This window comes from Syngnathoides biaculeatus, chromosome 12 (assembly GCF_019802595.1).
Source record: "Syngnathoides biaculeatus isolate LvHL_M chromosome 12, ASM1980259v1, whole genome shotgun sequence".
NCBI classification, from domain to species: Eukaryota; Metazoa; Chordata; class Actinopteri; order Syngnathiformes; family Syngnathidae; genus Syngnathoides; species Syngnathoides biaculeatus.
The window spans coordinates 4,653,213-4,677,438 of NC_084651.1; the positions used below are offsets into that span (position 1 = coordinate 4,653,213).

The window sequence follows — 24,226 nt, forward strand, 5'->3', positions numbered from 1 at the left end:
AGGGGGCGGGAGGCGGGTGTTCGGCGTACCGGCCAGGTTGGGTTAGACCGCACTCACCGGGCTCCAACCGGAGGGCCGGAAAACAGGCTGCGAAGGCGCCCTCTGGTGGCATACGGTGATATTGCGCACTTGGTTTTGTTCTTTACTGACTCCTATTTTTTGTCCCCTAGAAGATTTGATTCAAGATTAAGTTTTGCCAAAAAAAAAAAAAAATTAAAATAAATTTGCATTTTCGATGAATCACTTGAAATTTTTGAAAGGTAAAATAAACTGAAAAGTCACCTACAAACAGTTAAATGTAATCTTTGCAGGAAAAGCCTGCACCCCCTATCGACGAATCGTAGTACTGCATAGTTGAAGCTCCTTTTGACCTTGTGATTATGAACACAGTAAAACTTGTTTTTTTTTAATCTTGTTTCATTTTTGGGGGTTGGATTAATCAAAAAATGTCATGCTGGTAGTAGAATAAACCTTTACTTACTTTTCTTTCGGCTTGTCCCGTGAGGGGTCACCAAAACAAGTCATCTTTTTCCATCAAAGAATAATGGCATTTGAATAAACCACTTGTTCTAAATAATTTTTAAAATCGAGTATTTTTATTTTCCCTTAAAATAGCTAAAAAGGGTTTTTTTTTAAAATTCACTAGTTTTTAGTCCACTCAAACTAAATATATAAAAAAATCACAAGGCTCTGAAAAACGGACAAAAATTCAATACAATAATGAAATGTGTCACTGAAAAAGCACAAAGAAAAATGGAACTTTTGGGAGTCATTAGCCTCTCAAATGTTCAAATATACAAATGTGAACTACATTAAATATGGCCATTATGTGTTAATGACGACAAATATGAAAAAAAAATAAAATTCTCCACTTCAAAATGAAAAACCTGAGGAGTTATTTTTGTTCAACTGAGCTCTAAAAAAATTATGGGAATTCAATATTTTTGAAAGAAAAACTTGATTTTTGTTCACTGCCCACTCAGACAACCATAAATATGCACACTGTATTATGTGACTGAAACAAATAGATATGAAAATGCTCATAAATAGCCTAAATTACATTAACTAAGGACCTAAATTATATTGTCTTTTAAAGTGAAAAAACTAAGAGAAATATACCAAATGTAAAACTATCATGTATATAGCGAAGCCTAAAAATTAAAAAAATAAAATAAAATAAAATAAACAATAGTAGCTATAAACAAGACGCAATACTTTTAAACCTTTATTTCATAAAGCAAGTTACTAGAAAATAGTGATGGAATACAAAAGGAGAAAAAGCTAACCTTTTGTAAATTGCAATAAAAAGACTGCTAGTATTTAAATAAAGTAGATATAAATATTTGGGTGGCACGGCGGGGCAGCTGGTAAAGCGTTGGCCTCGCAGTTGTGAGGACCCCTGTTCAATCCCGGCCCCGCCAGTGTGGGTTTCCTCCGGGCACTCCAGTTTCCTCCCACGTCCCCAAAAATGATGCATTCATTGGAGACCGTAAAGTGCCCCGCCGGTGTGATTGCGAGTGCGACTTTTGCTTGTCTTCACGTGTCCAGCGTTTGGCTGGCAACCACTTCGGGGTGTACCCCGCTTAACTGCCCGATGACAGCTGGGATAGGCTCCAGCACTCCCCCAACTCTCCTGAGGATAAGCGGCTCAGAAAATGAATGGATTGATGGATTCTCATTGTTGCAATGACAAATTCTCACACTCGTGAATTATTATTATTATTTTTTTAAATGATTTGACCTTTTTAATATTTCTCCGTCATTTTGCGTGTGTGTGTGTGTGTGTTGGGGGGGGACTGGGGGGGCTCCTGCCTTGCATATGCTGACCTTCTCCTGTGAGAGGCGTGCAGCGGTCAGCAGGTGGTCAAACCAATGCCGCGTCAGCGGGTTTTGAGCTGTTTACAAGAGGAACATCTGCTTCAATGATGTCACTTCCTGCTCATCAAAGCAGGAGGTGGGGGGATGGAAAAAAAAAAGGAGACAAAAACTTAACAGGTTCTTGCACGAGTGTTTATTTTAGTTGGCAATGCACGGACAAAACAGACACGATCAGCTCCACGGAGATTAAAAATATTGGTTGGTTTTTTTTTTTTTTTTTTTTAAGTGGGAGCAAGTCATAAGTCTTTCCCTTCAAGTTTCGAACACGTCCCAAGTGCGTGTGCCAAAAATCAAGCTAGTCACGTCGAAATTAAATTATATTTACTGTAAAACATCCACGTAACCTTGCACGCTGCAGCTCCCAGCTGGGCTCGAGTGCCTTACCGAAGCAATTGCCTGATATTCCTCACCGCGCGCGTGTAAAAGTGCGGCAGGTGGGCACGGCTGGTCCGGACGGGTTCGGCGTGAACGACGTTTCGCTCGATGCTGAAGGCAATGCATCAGGTACTGTTGGCGTTTGGAGAGTGGGCCAATCAGTTCCTGATGCAGTATCATCCACATCGGAAAACTCTTGCGTCACACCCCATTGTCGTCATCTTCATCATCATCATCATTAATGGTCTGAGGCCCAAAAGTCAAAAGTCGGCAAGAGCCGATTGTGTTCCGTTTCACCAGCGTAAACAAAGAAAGTGGATTAAAAAAAAAAAGTTTCCTGTGGCTGAATTTGCTTTACGTGATATTTCATGAAGCTTTAATTTATTGATTTACATCAAATGATACTGCCGGGAAATATATGAAATTGCACGTTCCTATTTCACATTTTGGTTTATTTGATGTTCATACTGTGATTATAAAAATCTGAATGAACCCACCAGTTATTCGGTATTTGAGTAGTTTTATTGTCACCGATTATGGACTCGAGATATGATTTTTCGGACTACATTTTCCTTGAGTCACATTCTTGTAAAGCGGCGATTCTAAAACTGCGGTACGGGGGAGTCCTCGGTCTACGACCGAGATCCGTCCCTACAGTAGCGACTTCTCTCGAATTTCGACTTAAGTCGGATTCCGCCATTAAAGTCAGAATTTACAACAAAATACTTTGTATAAAAAAACATTACATACGTTGACATAAACAAGATGATGTACTTAGCATTACGGCTGAGAGGTGGATGGAGAAGAAGAAGAAGAAGAAAATGCGAAGATACTCCCGGCGCACAAACACAGGCAAGCATTAGCCGGACAAAATGGCTGACGGGGGCGTTGTCAAGCCGAAACGTCTTCGGTCGAGATAGTCTTAACCCGAGGACTCCCTGTACTTGGAAAATGGATGGATCGTGTAACAATAGCGGTAGGCTGGCTCCCTCTAGTGGTATATAAATGAATCACTAAATTAAATAATCTGTGCATAAAGTTACTTTTTATTAATTAAGTGCAGTACATTTATGAACGGTACAGTTCAATAGTGTAAGACGAACTTCCATTAAATCTTTTGGAACGGTTTTTTTGTTGTTAATCAGCTACAATTAGGAGTACATTTAATTTACAGTAATTCCCCAGCCTACAGACCACACCTGGTTATAAGCCACACCCAGTACATTTGGAAAGGAAATACTATTTGGTACAGGCCGCGCTAGCGCTAACGCTGACACTAGCACCGCATTAACGCTGACAGTAGCACTGCGCTAACAGGGCCGGACCAGTAAAAGTCACTTCCTCGGCACATATATTCCACCGGTCTCACTCTTACCTTTTCCGCTCGAGTGCCCCCTTGTGGCCGTTAGAAAAAAAATGCACAAATAAGCCGCATCACCGCATGTAGAAAAAAGTCGCTTTTTATAGGCTGGAAATTACGTTTTGTTTTTTTGTTTTTTTAGTAGCCATAACCAAGCAAAAGTCAAATTTTATGGATTTTATTTTGAAACTAGTTATGTACTTGGGGGGGGGTGGTCACATGATCAACTAACACCAATAAACTGTAAAGGCGCGTTTGTGTTTGTTCTGTTGTATTATGGGATGTATAGTGATACCGAAAAGACTGTTACTCTGTTCGCTGTGTGTTTCTATGCCATAAATAAATATATCTATATATAAAGAAAGAGACGGCGTCAAGTCTTTTCCCCTCTAACTATGGAAGAGCCTGGAAGTACAAATGCAACAAGCGTAACATTCATATTCAAACTGTGCCTAGTAAACTATTTTAATTTTTGGAGATTATTAGGGTACTTGGAGAGTGTTTTTTTTTTTTTTTTTTAGGTGGTACTTAAAGTTGGAGAAGCCAGGTTCAAAAGTACCAGTATTCGAGACAATTTTTGGCTCCTCCGATCACCTCCCGTGAAAATACTACGCTATTATTTTGAGAAACGAGCGCGCGGCGCCTTATCGGCCATGGGAAAATGCGCTCGAGTGTACAGTACACATCACTGTAAGTCAAGATGGCAGCACAAGCATCTGGAAAGTGAGCGCATGCAAATCCGAGCGAGGCATGCATTATGAAAGGAGGCTGTGCTTCAAAAAGAGTTTTTTTTTTTTACCCCAACCCCGTCCCAGTCCCTGACAAAAAAAAAAATAAAATAAAAAATAAAGTGCGGAAGGAGGGAGGTGAGGAAGAGCAGACAGGTCCCGGGTGAGAGGCCCTTGTGTAATCGCAGTGACATCTTCATTGAGGGCCGCAGTATCCCTCGCCTCGCGCCCTCCCCGAAAGGGCGTCGCTGATGCCGGTCGATGGGCGCGGGAGGGCGAGGGGCCGCGTTTAGCATAATCCCAGAGGCCATTGTGAGAGGAGCAAGTGAACGACTCACAGTTGCCAGCTGAGATTTCACCAAATCACGGCAGAATAGAGGTGGACGCGGGGGTGGGGGGCGAGACAGTGGGGCTAACACAAGAGGAGGGAAAAATGGGAAAAGAGATGAGGGAGGGGGGGACGACGACTGGTGGCGGGACAAGCGGCAGCCTTGACGAGGAAAAAGCGCTCTCGCGACTTTGTGCCCACCTCGCATCCTTTGTTTTAATTTCACTTTATTTGAATCCCTCATCAGTTATTCGTCATGCAAATGTGATCGAGTAACGAAACTGTGACGTCTGATTTCAAGTGGACAGCCAGTTATGCATATATCGGACAAGAATAAGTATCAAAACCCTAACTTTCTTAATTTTTCAAAATTTTTTTTTTTTTTTTTTTTTTTTTTAATTGAATGTACATGAGTGTCACGTCCCGTTACCTACTTTGCTAACTACAGTGGTTAATCAATACTATTTTATTTATTTATTTATTTATTTTTACATGGTTCTGTTGCCCACGACAAGTTATTTTAAAATGCTTCATATTAATCATGTATTTTCTAGTTTTAAAAATCATACTGAACATTTCCCATGTATCCCTGAAATTGCTGTGCTCCCCGTCATCATGGGGTCTGGCATTTTAAGAACCCCTTTGATGCCTTCAGTGACAACACGAGCAGCATTTTGTCGTTTTAGAGGCTCAAACCGTGAACAAAATAATTATACTTCAGTTTCATATTTTTCATCATGTTATGTCCTTTTTTGATAGAGTCAATCTTAAAATCTCCACTCTGTTGTAGTGAAACATACATCGAAACGTATTTGTGAAACAGTCCACAGTCAGGTTGGTAACTGAATACTGCTACCGACTGAAGGTCGACCACATGGTAATTCAATCCTAATTTTAGATTAAAATTTACATTTTTGTTGTTTTATTTTTAAATTAAAAAAAGGCAGATTAAAGGCTAGATGTTCTGTTATGTCTCTCATATAATAATATTTCTGGATCTATGTTATGTTATGCAGTCAAAATCCATCCATCCATTTTCTTTGCCGCTTATCCTCATGAGGGTCGTGGGAGTGCTGGAGCCTATCCCAGCTGTCAACGGGCAGGAGGCGGGGTACACCCTGAACTGGTCGCCAGACAATCGGAGGGCACATTGAGACAAACAGCCCCACTCACAATCACACCTTGGGGCAATTTACAGTGTCCAATTAATGTTGCATGTTTTTTTGGGGGATGCTGGAGGAAACCAGAGCGCCCGGAGAAAACCCACGCAGGCACGGGGAGAACATGCAAACTCCACACAGGCAGGGCCAGGATCGAACCCTGGACCTCAGAACCGTGAGGCCAAAGCTTTCCAGTTGAGTCACCGTGCCGCCCTGCAGTCAAAATGTTTATAGTAATCAAAGAAGTCTTTGTCAAACAAAGTTTACATTAAATGAAATTACGTTTTAGTCAGTTAAAGTCTATTAAAAAATACAATTCTTCTTGTCATATTGCAACTATTTACTATTTATTTTTTTCCAGTGCGACCCTCATATTCGTTCATAGACTCACCGACTTTTTTTAAAAATCATTACATTTTTGTAGAACGGTTTCTCTATAATACAAAATTAGATCTACACATTATGGTTTTTATTCTATTAAAACACCTTTTGGGGGATTTACTGAGGGGAAAAAAATTATGTTGTATTGTCTTTTGGCTTAATTTTAAGGGCAAATAATGCCGTAGTTTGCAGTAATGTAAATGTAATGTAAAGTAAACATTTTTTTTTGCGCCAGATCGTCTAACCACACGTAAAAGTAGATGCTAATATACATATTGTGTTTTGCTTGCTGAACAATTTTTTTTTTTTGCTCTGGCTAAAAAGATTCAAATACAATTCAACAAATTCATCGTGAGCTCTTGCATAAAAATAGAAAAAATAAAACGTACTGATGGCCATAGACGAGTTTCGCTGTTTGAAGTCGCCTGTAACAAGATTTGCTGTGACCAACCAACCAACCAACCAGAAGAGAGAGAAATGCTGATGTCATCGGGGACCAGCAATTTAATTTTTTTTCTTTTTTTTTTTTAAAGAAATGGCCCCACTGCTAAAACAGTACGATCACATTGTGAGACAAACTGCAGAATCTCTCCAGGTGATTGTGAGAATAAAAAGCACCTTCACAGTTGCCTGCAGAGATTACGCAGTCGGCCCCTTCAATGCTGGCGCGGACGTGTCCCACGTATTCAAGTCAATTGGCAGCAGATGGCGAACACCAATCACAATAAAGAGACAGTTATGACCGATACGCCCCCGACCGCCCGCCGCACGGCCTCCCTCGTGCCAAAAGGTCCTTCGTTACCATGGTGACCAGGCCAAGGCACGTGCCCGGCCATTGTTGAGGTGTATCCTCCGGGGTTGAGCGGCACACCCGGTTAAGGGTCAGATGTCACCGCGGCCTTCTCCCAAGAGGTCACCGCTCGCCTGCCTTCGACCTTTAACCCCGCCGCAAACACTGAAACAAATTGAGAAACGAGGGTGAGATGAGCATTTTGCATTTGAGATCTACTACAGGAGAGTAAGGAAGGTGACACTACTGCTCATGCACTGTATGGAGAATACTGTACAGAACTGAAAAAAATAACACTGCTGTATGTCTCCCTCTTGTGGTCATCTGGATTTAGAACGTTCAAATTTACCAATTACTGTAATTTGAGTACTATGCGCCTTGAAGTATATAATGCGCACTCCCAAAGGAAGAAAAAAATAAATAAATCAGGAAACCCTTCTACCAATGTATAATACGCACCCCCAATTTGCTGCTACCCATATGCTCAAAATATTAGGAATCATCTGTATTTATATTTTGTTAGGTTTGTACTTGTATTGTTTTTCAAAAACCTGTCCGTACAACAATCATTAATAATAACCATTGTGCAAGAGCTGATGAAGCCGTAATCCCTCAACCAACTAAAATAAATGCTCAATGATGGCATAACATTTTATTAATATTGTTGACAACACATACTGCAGTCTGGAAAAAAACTATTACGTCCTCTGAGCTCACGTTGTTGTCTCGGATTGCCGCGCTACTTCCCGGTTGGTGGTGTCATTGTCACGAGTGATGACATTTCTTTTAAAAGCAGCTGCACAACTAGCCGTTGTAGTCGACATTTTTTTTCTTCGATGAAATTAAAACAAACTCACGTGCGGTTCTTTCTGATGTTTGGTTCAGTAGCAACAAACATGCTACCCTAACGCTCGTAAAATGCAAGCACCCCAAGGAGGTCATAGAGTTCAGGTTGGGGGCGCACATCACCGTAATAAATATAAATGTGTAACATAAGACTTCGAATATCATATCAAAATGTACATGTATACCTTTTTAAAACATTCTATAGACCTGTATTTGACTATACAATGTGATTGTATTTTTCATTTTTCATCTATACCTATATATAATGCACTTTATCAACTTTTTGAAAATATTTTGGGAAAAAAATTGCACATTATTTTTGAGAAATTACAGTATTAGGGATGGGTGATACTGCCTTTTTTATGACTTTCTTGAAATGTATAAATTATCCCACAATGTGTAATCTGTAAGGTTACAAAAATGTTGTGTGGTAACTGTAGATTTAAGCAAGTCCAATTCAAGACTTCAAGACCGCTTTTACAGCCACTTTAGCAATTTAGGATTCATTAAATATGACCATGAAGAGTTTGCTCAAAACATAGCATAGCCTAGTTGCGACAAGTTTGTGATATTTTGTACCCGCAGGACAATAAAAGTGATATACATATTTTTTTTAATTACTTCAGAGCAATTAGTAACTCTTGACTACGGCTTCTGGGGAATACAAGATCCTTTGAGTCTGCGGTATTTATAAGACTTTTGGAGTTCAGATGTAAGGATTAACTGTCATTTTAAGCATCATGAAGGCCTTCATTTTGGACTTTTTAGGGACTGGCAAACAATCTGCTGCTCGTTTTGAAAAACTTCCATTCCCGCCAAGTCGCAGTGCACTCGAGGATACCGCTGGGGTCACTGGGTTGCGAAAAAATGTTGCTCGGACATTGACAAAAGGAAAATCTTAAGTTTATTAAACGGAACAGGCTGACAGTCCCGACTTTGTTAGGCGCTAAATGAACAGAGTGGTTTTGACAAGCCTAACCTCTTAAGCTTCGGGTCCCACTGAGCTCGGCACAGCTAGAGCTAAATGCCATCTGTCCCAAAATCTTCAGCACCCCCCCCCCCCCCACACACACACACACACCCCTACCCACCCCCCACCACCACCACAAAAAACGTCCAAGTTTAGCATAGTAATAATTGTGGCGGTAGTTCAGCAGTTGTAGTGGTAGTAGCAGAAATGGGGTTGGGAATTTCTGGAATGAGGTTGATTCGATACACGTTATTAGATCCAAAAATGATATCTTTAAGGGTGGATTAATGCAATACTATTCGGTTCAGTGTGGGATCGATACGGCTTGATGTAGAGACGATTCCGTAGTTAACATTTGTTGTAAACAAATCAAAGAACCTTGCCTTAATTAACCCAACTCTATAAAATGGCATTTGTCTACTGTACTCCTATTTTCAAACATCTAACAGATCATCTAAAAGAGCTTTATGGCACTTAAAATAAATTACATATAGTGTATGTTTAGTTAAAACAATTTGTAAATAGACCACAACAATTTATTTTGAAGAGAAAATACATGCCCAACAAAATTTAATTAAAAGAGCAGAGGGTGTGGGGGTCTCTTGCTCAGTGCTATTCAAGATAGGAATGCCACTCCACAGATCCGCTACCCCCCCCCCCCCCCCCGCCAAACAATTCCACTAGTGATGACAAATTTTTTTTTAAACTAAGTCGGCGTGTTAGTGTCGAGGCTACCTGGCTGTGTGTCCTCACGGAAGTTTCTTTTTGCGGTCGCCACAGTATCAACACCCGAATGTAAAAGAGGGCTGTAATTGCACCAGAGAAGAAGCAACTTACCGATGGATAGCTCACGGGAATTGCCGAGATCTACACTGCCGTTCATCTGCACGGTTAAACTTTTGTGGCGGTGTCGACAGCAGGCTTAAAAAAAGTAGGTGACGAACGCTACTTTGCTGTCACTGTGACCACCGAAGCAGCTAAACAACTTCAAATCTATTTTATTTTGAAATGGTGACGGGACGGAGAAATGTAGTTAAACTCGTCGTGTCGGTGCTGCCCAAAACTGTTGTATTTGGTTGTAAACATAACTGTACATGCCCGCACAGCAGCGGAGCAGAGCGCGAGAATTGACCCCTCCGTACAGGGCACTTAACCACGCCTTCTGAAGTGACGTCACGCCACGTGCGCTGACGTAAGACAAACAATTTGTAAAAATGGCAAATACAATACATTACATTCTTAACTGAGACAGATGCCATGCTTCTGATTTCATTCAAATCAACGATAAATTATAGATTCTAAATCCAATACATTCTTAACTGAGAGAGAAGCCATGCTTCTGATTTCATTCAATCATTCACACGTAGCAATGTTATGCTAGCGGAGAACGTCTCATTCATTTATACAAGACGTGTATTAAAAATCAAATACAGGGCATATCTTCGTGCAAACACAGTCTGGTTAAGCTTCGGCCGCGAGCTGGCAAGAAAGTGACACGTTTGTGCAGTCCGATCATCGCTAAATATCGCTCAACAAAGAATAAGTGTGTCAATCGTTGACACGTAGCACTGTTATGCTAGCGAAGAACTTCGAATTCATTTATACGAGACGTATTGAAAATCAAATATAAGGCATACCTTCGTGCAAACATATCTGTTCCGGTTGATATTAGATGGATTTTGTTGATGATGCGGTCTTCCACAACGTTTGATCCATCGAAGGCATTTTTCGTACTGGGTCTTCGGTTTTGGAAAGGGTACGAATCGAACTCCACCAACTAACCTTTCAGGATACCTGTCGTCACTATTACAAAGTCAGTGACTACACCTCTTAACCATATCTATTGTTAAAGAACCCAAATACGCGATAAAACGCTAACAAAACCTATACTGGACCATTCAATGTTGTCAGAGAAAATGGCGGGAGCAAAAACGGGGCGTGGTTTATGCAGATCTCTGGCCTCTGATTGGTCAGTGACGCGGATTGCGCAATATCCACGGAGGGGTCAATTCTCACGCTTGTGAGATTAAAACTGTAGAGCCTCGGGCAACAAATTCCGAGCCTCGCGATATCCATTCCACGGCTCTCCAACCGATGTAACGAAGGATTCCTGATGGATTATGTATCGGTGATGGGTATGCTACAGATACAGTCCTTTTTCTTGCCTTTATGAATGGCTATCCGGCCCCTTCGGTTTATCACTCCTAAGCCTACTTCATAGTAGTGATCAGATGTGGTACTCGGGTTAGTAGTAGTTAGTGGTGCTAACCAACTTACTGTTAAATTCACTCCAGCAATATTTTCCATGAACTGTCAGAGCACTTTCAATGCACTGTACTTTTTTACTTTTACTAGCGTGAAGAAGGATCAGTACTCCGTGTTACAATGACGTTTGTGAATTTCATTTATACACTATTGCGTGTGGATGTCTATTTTTAGGATCTATGTTCGACTTCCACTTAGGCCCCCCGTTGCGCCAATCACACGGGATCACTCGTCATTTCACTCAAATACACCAATCAGGTGGCATAACAGTCACATGATCACTACGTAACCATCGCAAACCAATCAAAATGACTCATTTTTCACCAATTAGACGACACAAGGCAGTCACCTGACCGCGCACATTGCCTATCAAAATCACTCACTTTTTTTTTTTTGGGGGGGGGACGCCATGCAACTGTTTATTTTACAGCAGGGGTGTCAAACTAATTTTTGTCACGAGCCACATGATAGTCAAGGTTTGCCTCAGAGGGCCGTTATGACTGCGAAACCATAAAAAAAAATGTTTAATCGCCACATCATATTTACACCTGAAATTTATGAACTAGTTTGGGATTCAGAAATCAAGGGTAATGAGTTTTTTCAGCCATTATTCATATTTGGAAACACAAAAAGGCTTATAATATCTCAACATGATCATTTATATGACACTTTGAAATTTTGGTCCAGATTTTCACAGGAATCATGGAAGTTGACAGAGATGATTGGCCTCCGCGGGCCACACAAAATCATGTGGCGGGCCGCATCTGGCCCCTGGGCCTTGAGTTTGACACCTGTTTTACAGGGCCCCCCCCCTAAAAAAAACAAACAAACTGTGATGCAGTTCTTACATTGTGACCCCCAAAACTTGGATATTTCTGGTCACTTCTAACTTAAAAAAAAAAAAAAAAAAAACACCTTGCGGTAAATTTCCAATCTTTTTTATTGTTGTTTTAGCAGTGGAGATTGCAAAGTTAGCATCAACACATCAGTGGTGTCACACACGAACACGTGCGCATAATCAATAAGTCTGTTCAGCAAAACAGCTTCTCCATGAAGTCATTTAAGTGAATAAAGCAAATGCAGCGCAGGCTCGGTTCTCGACCACAATCCGTTGTAAAAGGCGGTTCGAGAAGTGATTTGTTCGAAAACCAGATCAACCGCCGCACGAGTTACGTTATTTCCGTTTTTTTTCTTCTTCCAGGGATTCGTTCGAATTCACAATAATAAAGCTGGTCTGGCCGTGCACGTTCTGTTATTTAGGAGTTTTGTTGGGGGCGTTTGAGTACCGATTTGCCTTAGAAAAGAGAAGCACAAAAAAAAAAAAAAAAAAAACTCAAAATTTTTGTTTTGAAAACTGGTTTGTTCGAGAACGGGGAGGTTCCAGAACCGAGGCTGTACTTCACCGTTTCTGTAGGGCCCAATGTAGATGCATGTTGGTTTGGGGTGTGTGTGTAAACTCCCATATATTTTTATGTTCATGCTATGATTTAAAACGAAAAAAAAAAACTGAAGTTACTCATTGAGTAGGCTTCTTGTTGAGTACTTACTCCTTCTTAAGTAACAATTTGAATGACTCCCTTTTAGTTTTAACTGGAGTCATGTTCTAAAGTAATAATAATAATAATAATCTTACTTGAGTACAATATTTGGCTCGTGTACCCCACCTCTAGTAGTGGAGCTTGTAATGGTGGTCCTTTAGTAGTAGTAGTAGTAGTAGTAGTAGAAGAAATAGTCGCAGTGGTCTCTTAGTAGGAGTAGTCGTACTACTTGAAGTATCTTTACTGGTGGTACGAGTTGTTGTAGTGGTGTTGCCGTGACGGGAGCAGCAGTGTTGCGAGGTACGTCGACTAAATCGATTCATCCATGACCAATCTAGCAATCAACTATTTTGACAATCGGTTCATCATTGAGACGCTGTTGAACTTAAAAATGATCAGATTTTAGCCGCTCAACAGAAAATATTCTGTGATTCCTGTTCTCCTTCATGATGGCAGACTACCGTAATTCCCGGCCTACAGAGCGCAGCTGGTTACAAGCCTCACAGAGTACATTTGTAAAAGGAAATAACATTTGCTACATAGATACGTCGCAGATGTGTAAAAGCTACAAGTGCCCACGTTGAAACATGAGATATTTACAAAGAAAAACTGTACACAGAAAAGAGTTTAATGCTAGCGCGGAGCTAATGCTAGTGCAACGCTGGCACTGACGCTAGCCCTACGCTAGCACTAATGCTAACAGGGGCCGTTAAAAAAAACATACTGGTAAAAGTCACTGAGACACAGCAGTAACACGCTAGCACAGCGCTAACATGGCCGAACCGGTAAAAGTCACTTCCGCGGCATATATATTCCACCGGTCTCACTCTTACCTTTTCCGCTAGGGTGCCCCCTTGCGCCCGTTAGAAAAAAAACTGCACGACTTAGCCGCATCGCCGCATAAACCGCAGGGTTGAAACCGTGTGGAAAAAACTCACGGCTTATATAGGCTGGAAATTACGGTATATTTTGTGTTGAATCCAAATAAAACAAATATCTGCTTTTATATTGGAAAACAACGGTGGGTTGGTGGGTGTTAATGTCACGCCCAAATTGCAAGTCATAGTTATGAAAACAAGAAACACCATTTTTTAGCAAGCGCTCTGGGATTTTCATTGATATTGTACTAGTAGATTAAAATGACATTGCAATTATGCAATGAGGCAAGTGAAATTTAAAAAAAAAAAAAAAATACAAATGTGCTTGCCAAAAATGATGATTCTCAGTTATGTAGGTCTTTCTCAAAAGTTTGAATCGAGGTAACTTGACTAATTTGTTCAATTTGCTGTTTTTTGTTGTCCAAAAACAAAATGACAATTTACACTATTAGACTTAGGATTTGCATTAAACTAGATTTTTTTTTTTTTTTTTTTTTTTAAAAAAAAAAAAAAAGGAGGCAGAGCGGACGTGTTCACCCAAGTATGTTCCTCTTAAGTTTTCGTAATTCGTTACGGACCAGCCACTCACATCTATTGTCTCCTTTAGTCGGTCCCTCACTGCGACTCATCAACGGATATTTGGGATTCAGTCTTGACCGAGTTGCTTTACGCTTTGCTGACCTCAGCGTGTACTGGGGGGCTCAAACAATGCCGTAATGATATCAACCAATGAACTTTCGTCCCTGGCTCCATTCAAAAGCGGGTGTGCGTTCCGTTAGCTGTCAGCCGACGTTAAGAGCAGCAAAATGACCCCGTTGCCCTTTAGGCAATGTGTGCACTTTAGCACTTCATTAAGGTCCCAAAGACGGCGATTGTCTTGGGCCCGAACAAAAAGACTGACGCATTGCATCAGCTGGAGGTAAATTTATCAAAGAATGTCCGATACAAAGGAGGGACCGGCCCAAATTATGAAACTGTTCTGGAAGAGGCCTCCTGCTGCGCTGCCATATTGTACTGTTTGTTGACGCTCCACTTTTGGTCTTTAGGGGTGAGATTCAGATGGAAAGCACCTCGGCTTATGCGAGCGTGTTTTAGAAACAGGGGTGTCAAACTCATTTTCATCGGGGGGCCGCATTCGAGTTATGGCTTCCCGAAGCAGGGCTCTTATGACCCTGAAAATTATATAAATGTATCATGTACCTCACTGTGTTATTATAAGAATACACGATTGCCACTCCATTACTATATACATCTTTACAAAAGAGACCACTGCAAAAGTATTTTCTGTGATTTGTTTTTAAAAGGTGTTTAAAATGAACACTTTGCTTGAACAATTAAATTAAGCATTTACATGAATTACCGTAATTTCTGGACTATAAGCCGCGATTTTTGTCACATGATTTCAACCCTGCGTCTTATACAATGATGCGGCTAATTTATGCTTTTTTTTTTTTTCTAACGGCCGTCAGGGGCGCTCGAGCAGGAAAGGTAAGAATGAGACTGGTGGAATATATGTGTCGAGGAAGACGCAAGTTTAATGTAACTTCGATCTTTGTGCATGAAAATTAGCATGAACAGACACTCATCATGGAAAATGCAAGAAGAAATGAATATGACGTAGCTTTCAAGTTACAAGCAATCGAGCTGGCGGATAAATAAGCAAACAGAGATGCTGTGCGTAAATTTGGCATAAACGAAACGATGGTGAGACGCTGGAAACGGCAGCGGGACGAACTGGAGCAATGTAAAAAGAACCCTCCCCCCCCACAAAAAAAAAAAAAAAAAAAAAATAGCTTTCAGAGGTAATAAAAGCAGGCGGCCTGAACCGTGTTGCTGCCGCGTCTCCGTGACTTTTACCGGTCTATTTTTTTCTACCCATCCCTGTTAGTACTGTATTACTATCATATTGCTGCTCTGTTATTGCCACGTCACAGGCACTCTTTTGGAAAGAAAAGCTAAAATATATTATCAAAACTTTCTGCGAACTCTCTTTCTTTGTAAATATCTCATGTTTCAATGTGGGCACATGCGGCTTATAAACAGGTGTGGCTTATGTATGTACAAAATGTTTTTTCATTTAAAATCTTACTGGGTGAGGCTTATAATCAGAAGTGCAGAAATTACAGTAGTTAAAATGCTAAAACGAATAAAAATGGCAGGTAAGTCAGTGTTTAAAAACAAAGACCTGAAAGGTTAAATGGTAATATTTGAGTTTAAAAGTTAAACATAACTGAACTCGAGTTAGGAAAGTCCGCGATTGGGTGACGAACAGTTCATGGCGTACCTCGCCTCTCGCCCGAAGATAGCTGGGATAGGCTCCAGCACGCCCGTGACCCTCTTGAGGATAAGGAGCGCAGAAAATGGCTGGATGGATCTTTTGAGTCTCTCTAAAGGGAATACCCTCCACTGAGAACTACTGATTTGCTTAAAATGAAAGTGAAAATACCAAAAGGAGGTGCATATTTTTAACAAAATAAGTTAAAGTGATGGAAAATGATGATGACAAAATTTAGCAACATTTCCTGGGGGGGGGGGGTCATAGCAGTCGAAAGTGAAGAACAATCTAGATTCTTGTACAGATTTTCTGAACAGATTGCAGTTTTCACTTTTTAAAACTATTAGAGTAAATTTTTAACACCAATTTCCGCCTTAACAAATTGAATACGTATGAAAATATTAACTACAAAACATATATTCCTTAATGAAATGCAGGAGGGGTGGAAATCAGATGGAGACCACATCATAACTTATACGCCACAGTATAGACGTTATATAATGAGGCGATCATACTATAGTTATGTGATTTTACTCCGAGAGTAACCATGACTACAACTCCCCCCCCCCCCCCCCCCGATAAAAACAAGTTTGACACCGGCGCTTCACCGAGTCACCGTCCCAATATCCACGGGCGCCCCATAACGACGGCTCGGTATTTCCACTCCCCCCGTGATGTACGCGCCGGCTACAAACAATCGGCGCGTTTGCGAAGCGATGTGACATTCGTAGCGCTCCTGGATTTTCCGTTCGGAGTCCCGCCGCAGGAGTAAAAGGAGAAAGAATGAATGGAGAAGGTGGGGGGGGGGGCAGGGTAGAATGAATGTGACAGAGGAAAGTGCGCATGGGGTCATGAAATTCATGCTACACTGTTCACACGGGTACTGTAGGTTACAAGCAAAAATTTGTGTACACGTATATAGGCTGTGTTGGGAATCACGCCCAACGTATCGAGTCGGCCATTTTTTAGTGCCGTTGTAATGTGTAGTGAGTGCAGGTTACCTCAGGGGTGTCCAACTCATTTTTGTCACAGGCCACGTTGTGGTTATGGTTTTCCCTCGGAGGGTCGTTATGACTGCGAAACCGTAAAAATCTTTGATGGCCTCATCGTGTTTACACGCAAAATTTATGAACTTGTGCGGGGAATCAGAAATGAAGGGGAATTTGGTTCATGTTTGGTGAAACAAAAGCGGTTATAATATCAATGTTATCATTTATGTGAAAATTGGAAATTTTAGGTCCGGATTTTCACAATAATCATGGGAGTCAACAAAATCATGTGGCGGGCACCGTCAAGGTAACCCCAGAAATGACCTTCCGTGATAAATATTGAACAAATAACATCTTATCCGAGCGCGTTTCTCAAAATGAATGTAAACAAAGCACTTTACGGCCGTACATTTTCTGATGTTTTTCTGAATCGATGCAGTGCATCATGGGATACAGTATATTGCTTTTCTCATAACTAATCAGCTGGTCATATTTGTCAAGATGCGTTGTTGGATATACTTTGAGGGCAGTACAGCATATAGGAAATGATGTATACTCACTTATGGTGGCAGATAATATATATATATATATATATATATATATATAGACTGATTGACCTATTCAACATGAGTTGAATTATGATTGGTGAATTCTGAACATAGACATACCCCCATTTTATAACCAAGTAATTTTAACTAGGTAAATGTAACTACATAAAAAAAAAAATGTAAAGTCAGCAAAAAATGACAGGAAAGGCCTACTAGAACATTGAACTTTATTTGGAGTTAGTTGGAGTTAATTTAAATGGCGTTTGTTGACGTCCGCTCAACATTGTTTTAAATGCGATCTGTACGTTCTGAACACACCAACATCCCCAGTTAGTGATTAAAGGTTTTTTTTTTTTTTTTTATCCCTCCTATTTTTCAATTTCAGTTGTTCAGGCGATAGGTCACATTAATGTTGGGGAAAACGTTTTGAAAAAGCGATTTTAAAATGATTTCCGTACGTGCGAATACCTGGCATTTGGGCCGGGGTGCGAGGAATTTGAGATTGATAGTCACATTACAGAGCTTCGACGGGACGGAACGGTGATTGGATGTGCACGCGGCACAACACGCCGTCCTTTCCATATTTACATCCCATCTTGTAATTGGGATCATAATTCCCCACCCCTCCCCTTACTGCACAATCTTCTATTGCCCTTGTGGATGGCTACAATTATAAATGTCACACAAGCCACACGGAGCAATTTTCTGCCTTTTAAAATGCGAATTTATGGTTCATGCAAATGAACCGGGCGGTCGATTCAGGCCCCAGAACGCGTTGCGTTTGAAAAAAAGGCCCCATGGTCATTTCCAAGGTGACCTCTCCTTTATCACTGTTGCACATACTCAATCGGAACTCGCCTACCAATCACAAACAAACGCCATTCATTTAGATAACAAAAATGACATCAAACATTCCTCGCAACAGCTGACGGAATATGATAATTCGTCTAGGGTAGCGAGTAGATGGAACGTTTCCGGTAAATTAGCAGACCTCGATAGCGCCCTAAAAAGCCCACAAAAGAGGGAGTAGGGAAAGGAGTGAATGATTCAACATTCGCTCGTTTCCCTAACCCACTAAATCACTATACGAGGGGGGGGGGTGTGAATAATGAACTCTATAGTTCACTCATCAGTCGTGAAAAATTGCTTTGAAATACTTAATTGCATCATTGTTGTCACATAATTACAAAAGTAGTGAATCAATGCCAGCTATCACAAAATACAATTAAAATCAAACCACTTTTAAAACGTAATCAGTTTTGGATTTTTCATTGAAGAACAAATGTTGGGTTATTATCAAACGCCCCTGAATCAACATCTTTAAAAAAAGACTAAAAATCGCGCACCCCCCCCCACAAATGTTTAAAACTGTTGAGAGTCTCTCTCAATTCCCATTCAAATAATAATAAAACAAATGAATAATACTGATGACCCTAGTTAGGATTAGCTTTACAGAAAATGGACGAATGGATAGGATCATTAGCATTTTTGCATAAGCCTTTCAGGCGACAATCACAATTTTCATGTTCAACTTCATGAAATAATTTCATGTTTCATTGTTTTAGATCAGGGCTGTCAAACTCATTTTTTGTCATGGGCCAGATTTTACTTAGGAGTTTCCCTCAGGGGGCCATTATGACTGTGAAACCGTAAAAATCTTTAACTGCCTCATCATATTTACACGAAATTTATGAACTAGTTTTGGAATTGGAAATCAAGGGTAATGGTTTTTCCAACTATCATTGTTTGGTAACACAAAAATGCTTGTAATAGCTGAACGTTATCATTTATGACATGACAATTTGAAATATTGGGACGGATTTGAACAAAAATCATGGAAGTTGATACACGGGATTTGCCTCTGCGGGCCACATAAAATCATGCGGCGGCCGGGATCTGGCCCCTGGGCCTTCAGTTTGACACCAGTGTTTTAGATTATATTATACTTTTTTTTTTTAAATTATGCTAAAAATACATTTCATCCAACTAAATGTGAGTTCCCTGTTGAGAGCCAACCTCCAATTTGGTTTCCTCCCTTAAATTACTGTTAAACAGATTCCACAGTAGTACAGTACATGATAAATTTGATATGCGCAAACGTCAGGAGTTTGAAAAAAAAAAATAATAAAATGTTAACATTTATGTTAGTGTTACATACCATTACGTATTCGGTGCTTTTCTGAGGTAACGAGCTCGCACGTGCGCGACAAATGACTGACAACTTGTAGGTCTCCACTCCTGTCTCCGACTGTTTGGTTTTCCTTGAGCGCAGTATTTTCTAGCACATCAACTCCAATACATAAGGTGTGGCAGATTTTTTTTTTTTTTTTACAAATCATATTTGGTATGTCAAGTTTTTTTAACTGCAAATATCTTTCATGTCCATGGAAACTTTACAACTTTGAAGCTTCCCTTCATTTTGCAACACCAGTTACATGGAAATAAAAAAAAAAAAAAAAAAAAAAAATTTAAAAAGTACGTTTGGGAACCTGGTTTTCCCCGAAAAAAAAAATGCGCTGCAGCTCCCTGATCTGCTACTTTTGGACCAAAGCCTCGGAGCACGTGGTTGACCGCAGGCTAAAAGGGATCCCCGGCGTCATCCGAGGGCAGACGGTGGCTACCATTAACACCACCCCCCCCCCCAACGACGCAGAGTCTGTTGGTTAAAAAGTCCAACATTAAATTAGTGCCGTTTCATAGGCCTGCTCAATGGGTGTTTTATTGCGTACGGCCAGTTAACGCGTGACCTTTGCAAAGAACATTTCTGAACATTACTACAGCCAGGCGCCGTTAGAGGACACGACCATGATGAGTTCACTTTCGGTACAACTCTATTGTACAGTATTGAAAATTAGCATTCACGTCGATAACCGTACAAAGCAAGCGTTTAAAAATATTGGGAATTTTTAAAGTGGGACACTTACCATGGGAATTCAGGAATTCAAAGTTTTGAATGAGACTTTGGTGGTGTTTTTTGGGATTGAGGGTGTGTGCATTTTTATTATTATTTTTTTTTAAAGGATTGAGTCAAGGGACGAGTGTATAAAACTCATTCATGGTTTTGTTCTTAAATGAAATAATTGATCAATGAAGCAAAATGCTTAAACGCTTGAAAACGATACCATACGCCAAAAACAACATCAATTCCCAGTTCATTTCCCCCCAAAACATTCCCAAAGAAAGTCTCCAATTTGAAATATTCAAATAAAATTTCCTAGTTTCACCTCCCATGGAAATTTACAGTAAACTTTATACAAACTTACTGTAACTAAGTAATTCGGTGCATTTTGTGTCAAAGAAAAATCAATCATAAATCGAGTTCCGGACTGTACATTTTTGCACAACTGCAAATTTTGCATTCCGTCGCCATCAGGCAGAATCCTCACATTTCCTAAACCCGCTTCACACGAAATATGATTGAGCCATTAATCGTAAAAACAGCAGACATACGTGAGGACTGGCCAGTAGTCTCGATGTAGGAAAAAATAGGAAATCTCGTCCGACAATGACTATTTGGGACTGATTAAACCAGGGGTGTCAAACTCATTTGTGCTGTACTTATGGTTTCTCTCAGAGCGCCGCTATGACTGTGAAACGATAAAATTGTTTAATCCCCTGATCATATTTACACATGAAATTTATGAACTAGTTTTGGAATCAGAAATCAAGGGCTAATGGGTTTTTCCAACTACTGTTGATGTTCAGAAACACAAAAATGCTTGCTATTTCTCAATGTTATCATTTATGATAAGAATTTAAAATTTTGTACAGATTTTTAGCAAGAATCGTGGAAGTTGACACACGTGATTTGCCTTCGTGGGCCACATAAAATCAAGGGGCGGGCCAAATCTGGCCCCCAGGCCTTGAGTTTGACACCTGTGGATTAGACCATTGAGTATATTTGTGGAATGTATCTAATTTCTTGCACATTATCTACCTTCTTAAAAGCCTCCTGCGGACAAGTGTTGAAAACTAGCACTTGGGCCAAAACACAATGGATCTTGCTTGGCAAAAAGGGTTTTAGAGACAGGTCTGCTGACCACATAAAATAAAAAGTCTGTGGGATAAGAGTAAACAATGGGAGTCAGATCAAGTTTCCGTTCAGTGAAAACGGCGGGGAGTCGCTAAAAATCGAAGGGAAGTCCAGAGAAGTATTTCTCACGTTATTCAACCAAGCTTATCCAGGTCCCGAAGTCATTTTAACTTGAACCCTGGCGCCTCTCAGCTGATCAAACTAACTCTGGAGACCTTGAGCCCGAGATTGATCGTGGACTCGTTATCGCAATATCAGGCGCATGCACCTGCCGTTTGTCACACGCCCCTCTCCTCACCCGCACTCGCGCGAGGCAAACGCTGCAGGTTTTCGTTATCCAAGGTCTTGGCGCGCACCTCTAAAAACCAGATGGGCTTTACCCACCGCATACGCTCGTGTATTGATTTGGTCATTTCTTCTCATGACCACATTCCAAAAACGTGTATTGAATAGACTGAAACGTCCTGTGCTGTACAACGCCTTTCGCCCAAAGCCAGCTAAGGCAGGCTCTCGCTCTCGCTCCCTCACCGGCGATCCTATTGAGGATCAGCGCGACGGAAAAATGGATGGAAACTGAATTTTGGATCATTTCCATAAAGTTTGTAAAAAGAGGTGGTGAACACGCAGCCCGTGGGCCACAGACAGACCCACGAAAGCATTTACTCTGGTCCGCGAGGAGATTCTAAAAACAAATATAAACCACAAATAATACTCCCATCACAGTTTTTCATCAATTTTGTGGTCTCTGAGGAAACACTAAAACGGTGCCTGATTGGTAAAAAAAACGTGAGCTGTATACCCAACATCGGAATTAAAAAAATATATATATATATTTTTAAATATCATGTAGAAGAAGTAAAATTTTTCTATTTTGTTTCTATCAGGCAAGTAGAGAGTGTAATACAATATATTATTCAAATATTTGATGGATCTTGAATCACCACTTCACAATTGGAAAGGTAGCCGTCAGAATAATAATCTCTTCTGCCGCTGACTTTAAATCAAAGAATCATAGAATGACAAATTTAGAAAACTTCAAAATTCCAATAACTTTCTCAAGGAGACCATCATTTGCCTCGATAATTTTTTAAAACGGAAACTTCTGCACAAGCCTTCTAATGATTCTGCTGAGCATTCCAAGATTTTACGCAGACAACGCAAGTGCACATTAAGGAGGTCCGAGCAACTTTTCACATTACTACGCAGTTCTTTTTATTCATAATTTCTAATTAACGACGCCCGATAGCTCGATCAAAGCGGAGGCAAGTGCCTTATTTTACAAAGATATTTTTCCAAGAATTCACCGAGCACCGATCCAAGAATCACTAAAACTAGCTCGGCGCAGTGTGGGTCAGCACCACTAAGATTTACAAGGTCGGGTCGAGATGAAAACTGACGTAAAATAATAAAAATGCATGCTTGGAGGTTAAGCTTGGTTTAAATCCATCTCGAAAAAGGACTATGTGCGCATTGTGCTTTTTTTTTTTGATTGATGGTCTTTGTCTGTGCGAGAGCTGACCGTGCAACAAACATCTATTAACCCCCCCCAACACACACACGTGGACAGTGGCCATTTGATCGCATGTGGTGTACGTCGGGTGATGAAACGTACCTTTTAATGATGATGCTCTCTGGGTTTGTGGGGAGCGACCTCAACCTCGCACCCTTCCATCGTGGCTCCTTGCCGTTTACGGGACACAGACACTGTTGAACCACAAAGAAAAAAGGCATTAAAAACAAACATCAGCGTAATATCAGGGAAACAACAATGGAGATGATTTGACCTCCCGATAGGGTCAAGTTTTGCTCCCTGTTGTCGGATGCCAGGACTCAGCACCAGAGTCTGGCTTTGGGCCACCTCGGCACAAGCGGACCCAGCGTAATGCTGACAACCCAGTTAATGTCGGCCAAGTGGGGGCAGAACTCTGGAGGTGCTGAAACAAAAGCGCGGCACCATTTCGGGACGCGAGATGGGACACACTTATCTGCAGTAACGTCTTGACGATCAGTCTAGATCGATGTTTTCAACTGAGGGGAAAGAAATACCGAAGGAAGATGGAGGGCCCGAGTATCAGTTATCGGTCACAAAAAAGTTTGTAACCTAACAACCTAACCCTCGTCACCTTTAACAGTAAGAATACTCATTAAAACAAAATTCGACGTCCTGTAACATTTAGGGGTTTTTTGTGTTTTTTTTTTTTTTTTACTTTTACACTGAAAAACTCAAGTTGACCAATTTTAAATTCACTCATAACGTCATCTTTTTTTAATGATTTCATCTTTTAAAAAAAATGCTATTTTTCCAACACTGACTTTGTAACCTTTTGGTGAAAGCTGCACTCGTTTAATTTTACTATTAAAATATGTGGCGGGCCAATGAGAGGAGGAAAAAATAAAACAAAAACACTTATCGGATTGCAAATGGCCCCCGGGCCAGACATTAGACACCCCCAGTCTACAGTATATCTATCTATTTTGTCCTGAATGCTGCTCTGTTTTTGTTTTTACCTAATGTTTTTTTTTTTCCTGTATTCCTAATATGGGTCTAAATGTATGAATATTGCTGGGGGGCCAACTTAAAATCCTATCTCTTTCTCTCTCTGGTTCGAGAAACCGTTGCACCGACGCTGCACATTTGCATGAATTTTAATATGAACGTGGACGCCTCAAATAGATCGAATTGTTCCAGGAAAAAAAGACCAAAATCCCTCCCACGTCAAACAAAATAAAAACACTAATAGTTTCGCTAGGAAATTAGCGTAAAATTGATGATGTAGCTTGCGTTTATTTTTTTTCCAGGTTTTGTTTTGCACGACGCATGGCGCTGCACAAGGTGTGGCTCGGAGGTTCTGCGAAAACAAACTCCGACCTCCATGTTGGGATC

The 24,226-nt window shown here is 40.6% G+C and overlaps 1 long non-coding RNA gene across 1 annotated transcript in view; it reads right to left on the bottom strand.

Annotated features, from left to right (window-relative positions):
* Nucleotides 1–4,711: 4,711 nt before the first annotated feature.
* LOC133509735 (uncharacterized) overlaps nucleotides 4,712–24,226 on the bottom strand; it is a 36,340-nt gene continuing 16,825 nt past the window's right edge. Inside the window, exons 4-5 of the long non-coding RNA XR_009797435.1 lie at nucleotides 22,955–23,046; nucleotides 4,712–7,165 (exon numbers count right to left, since the gene is read on the bottom strand). This is a non-coding gene — a long non-coding RNA (uncharacterized LOC133509735). The remainder of the gene's footprint in view (nucleotides 7,166–22,954; nucleotides 23,047–24,226) is intronic.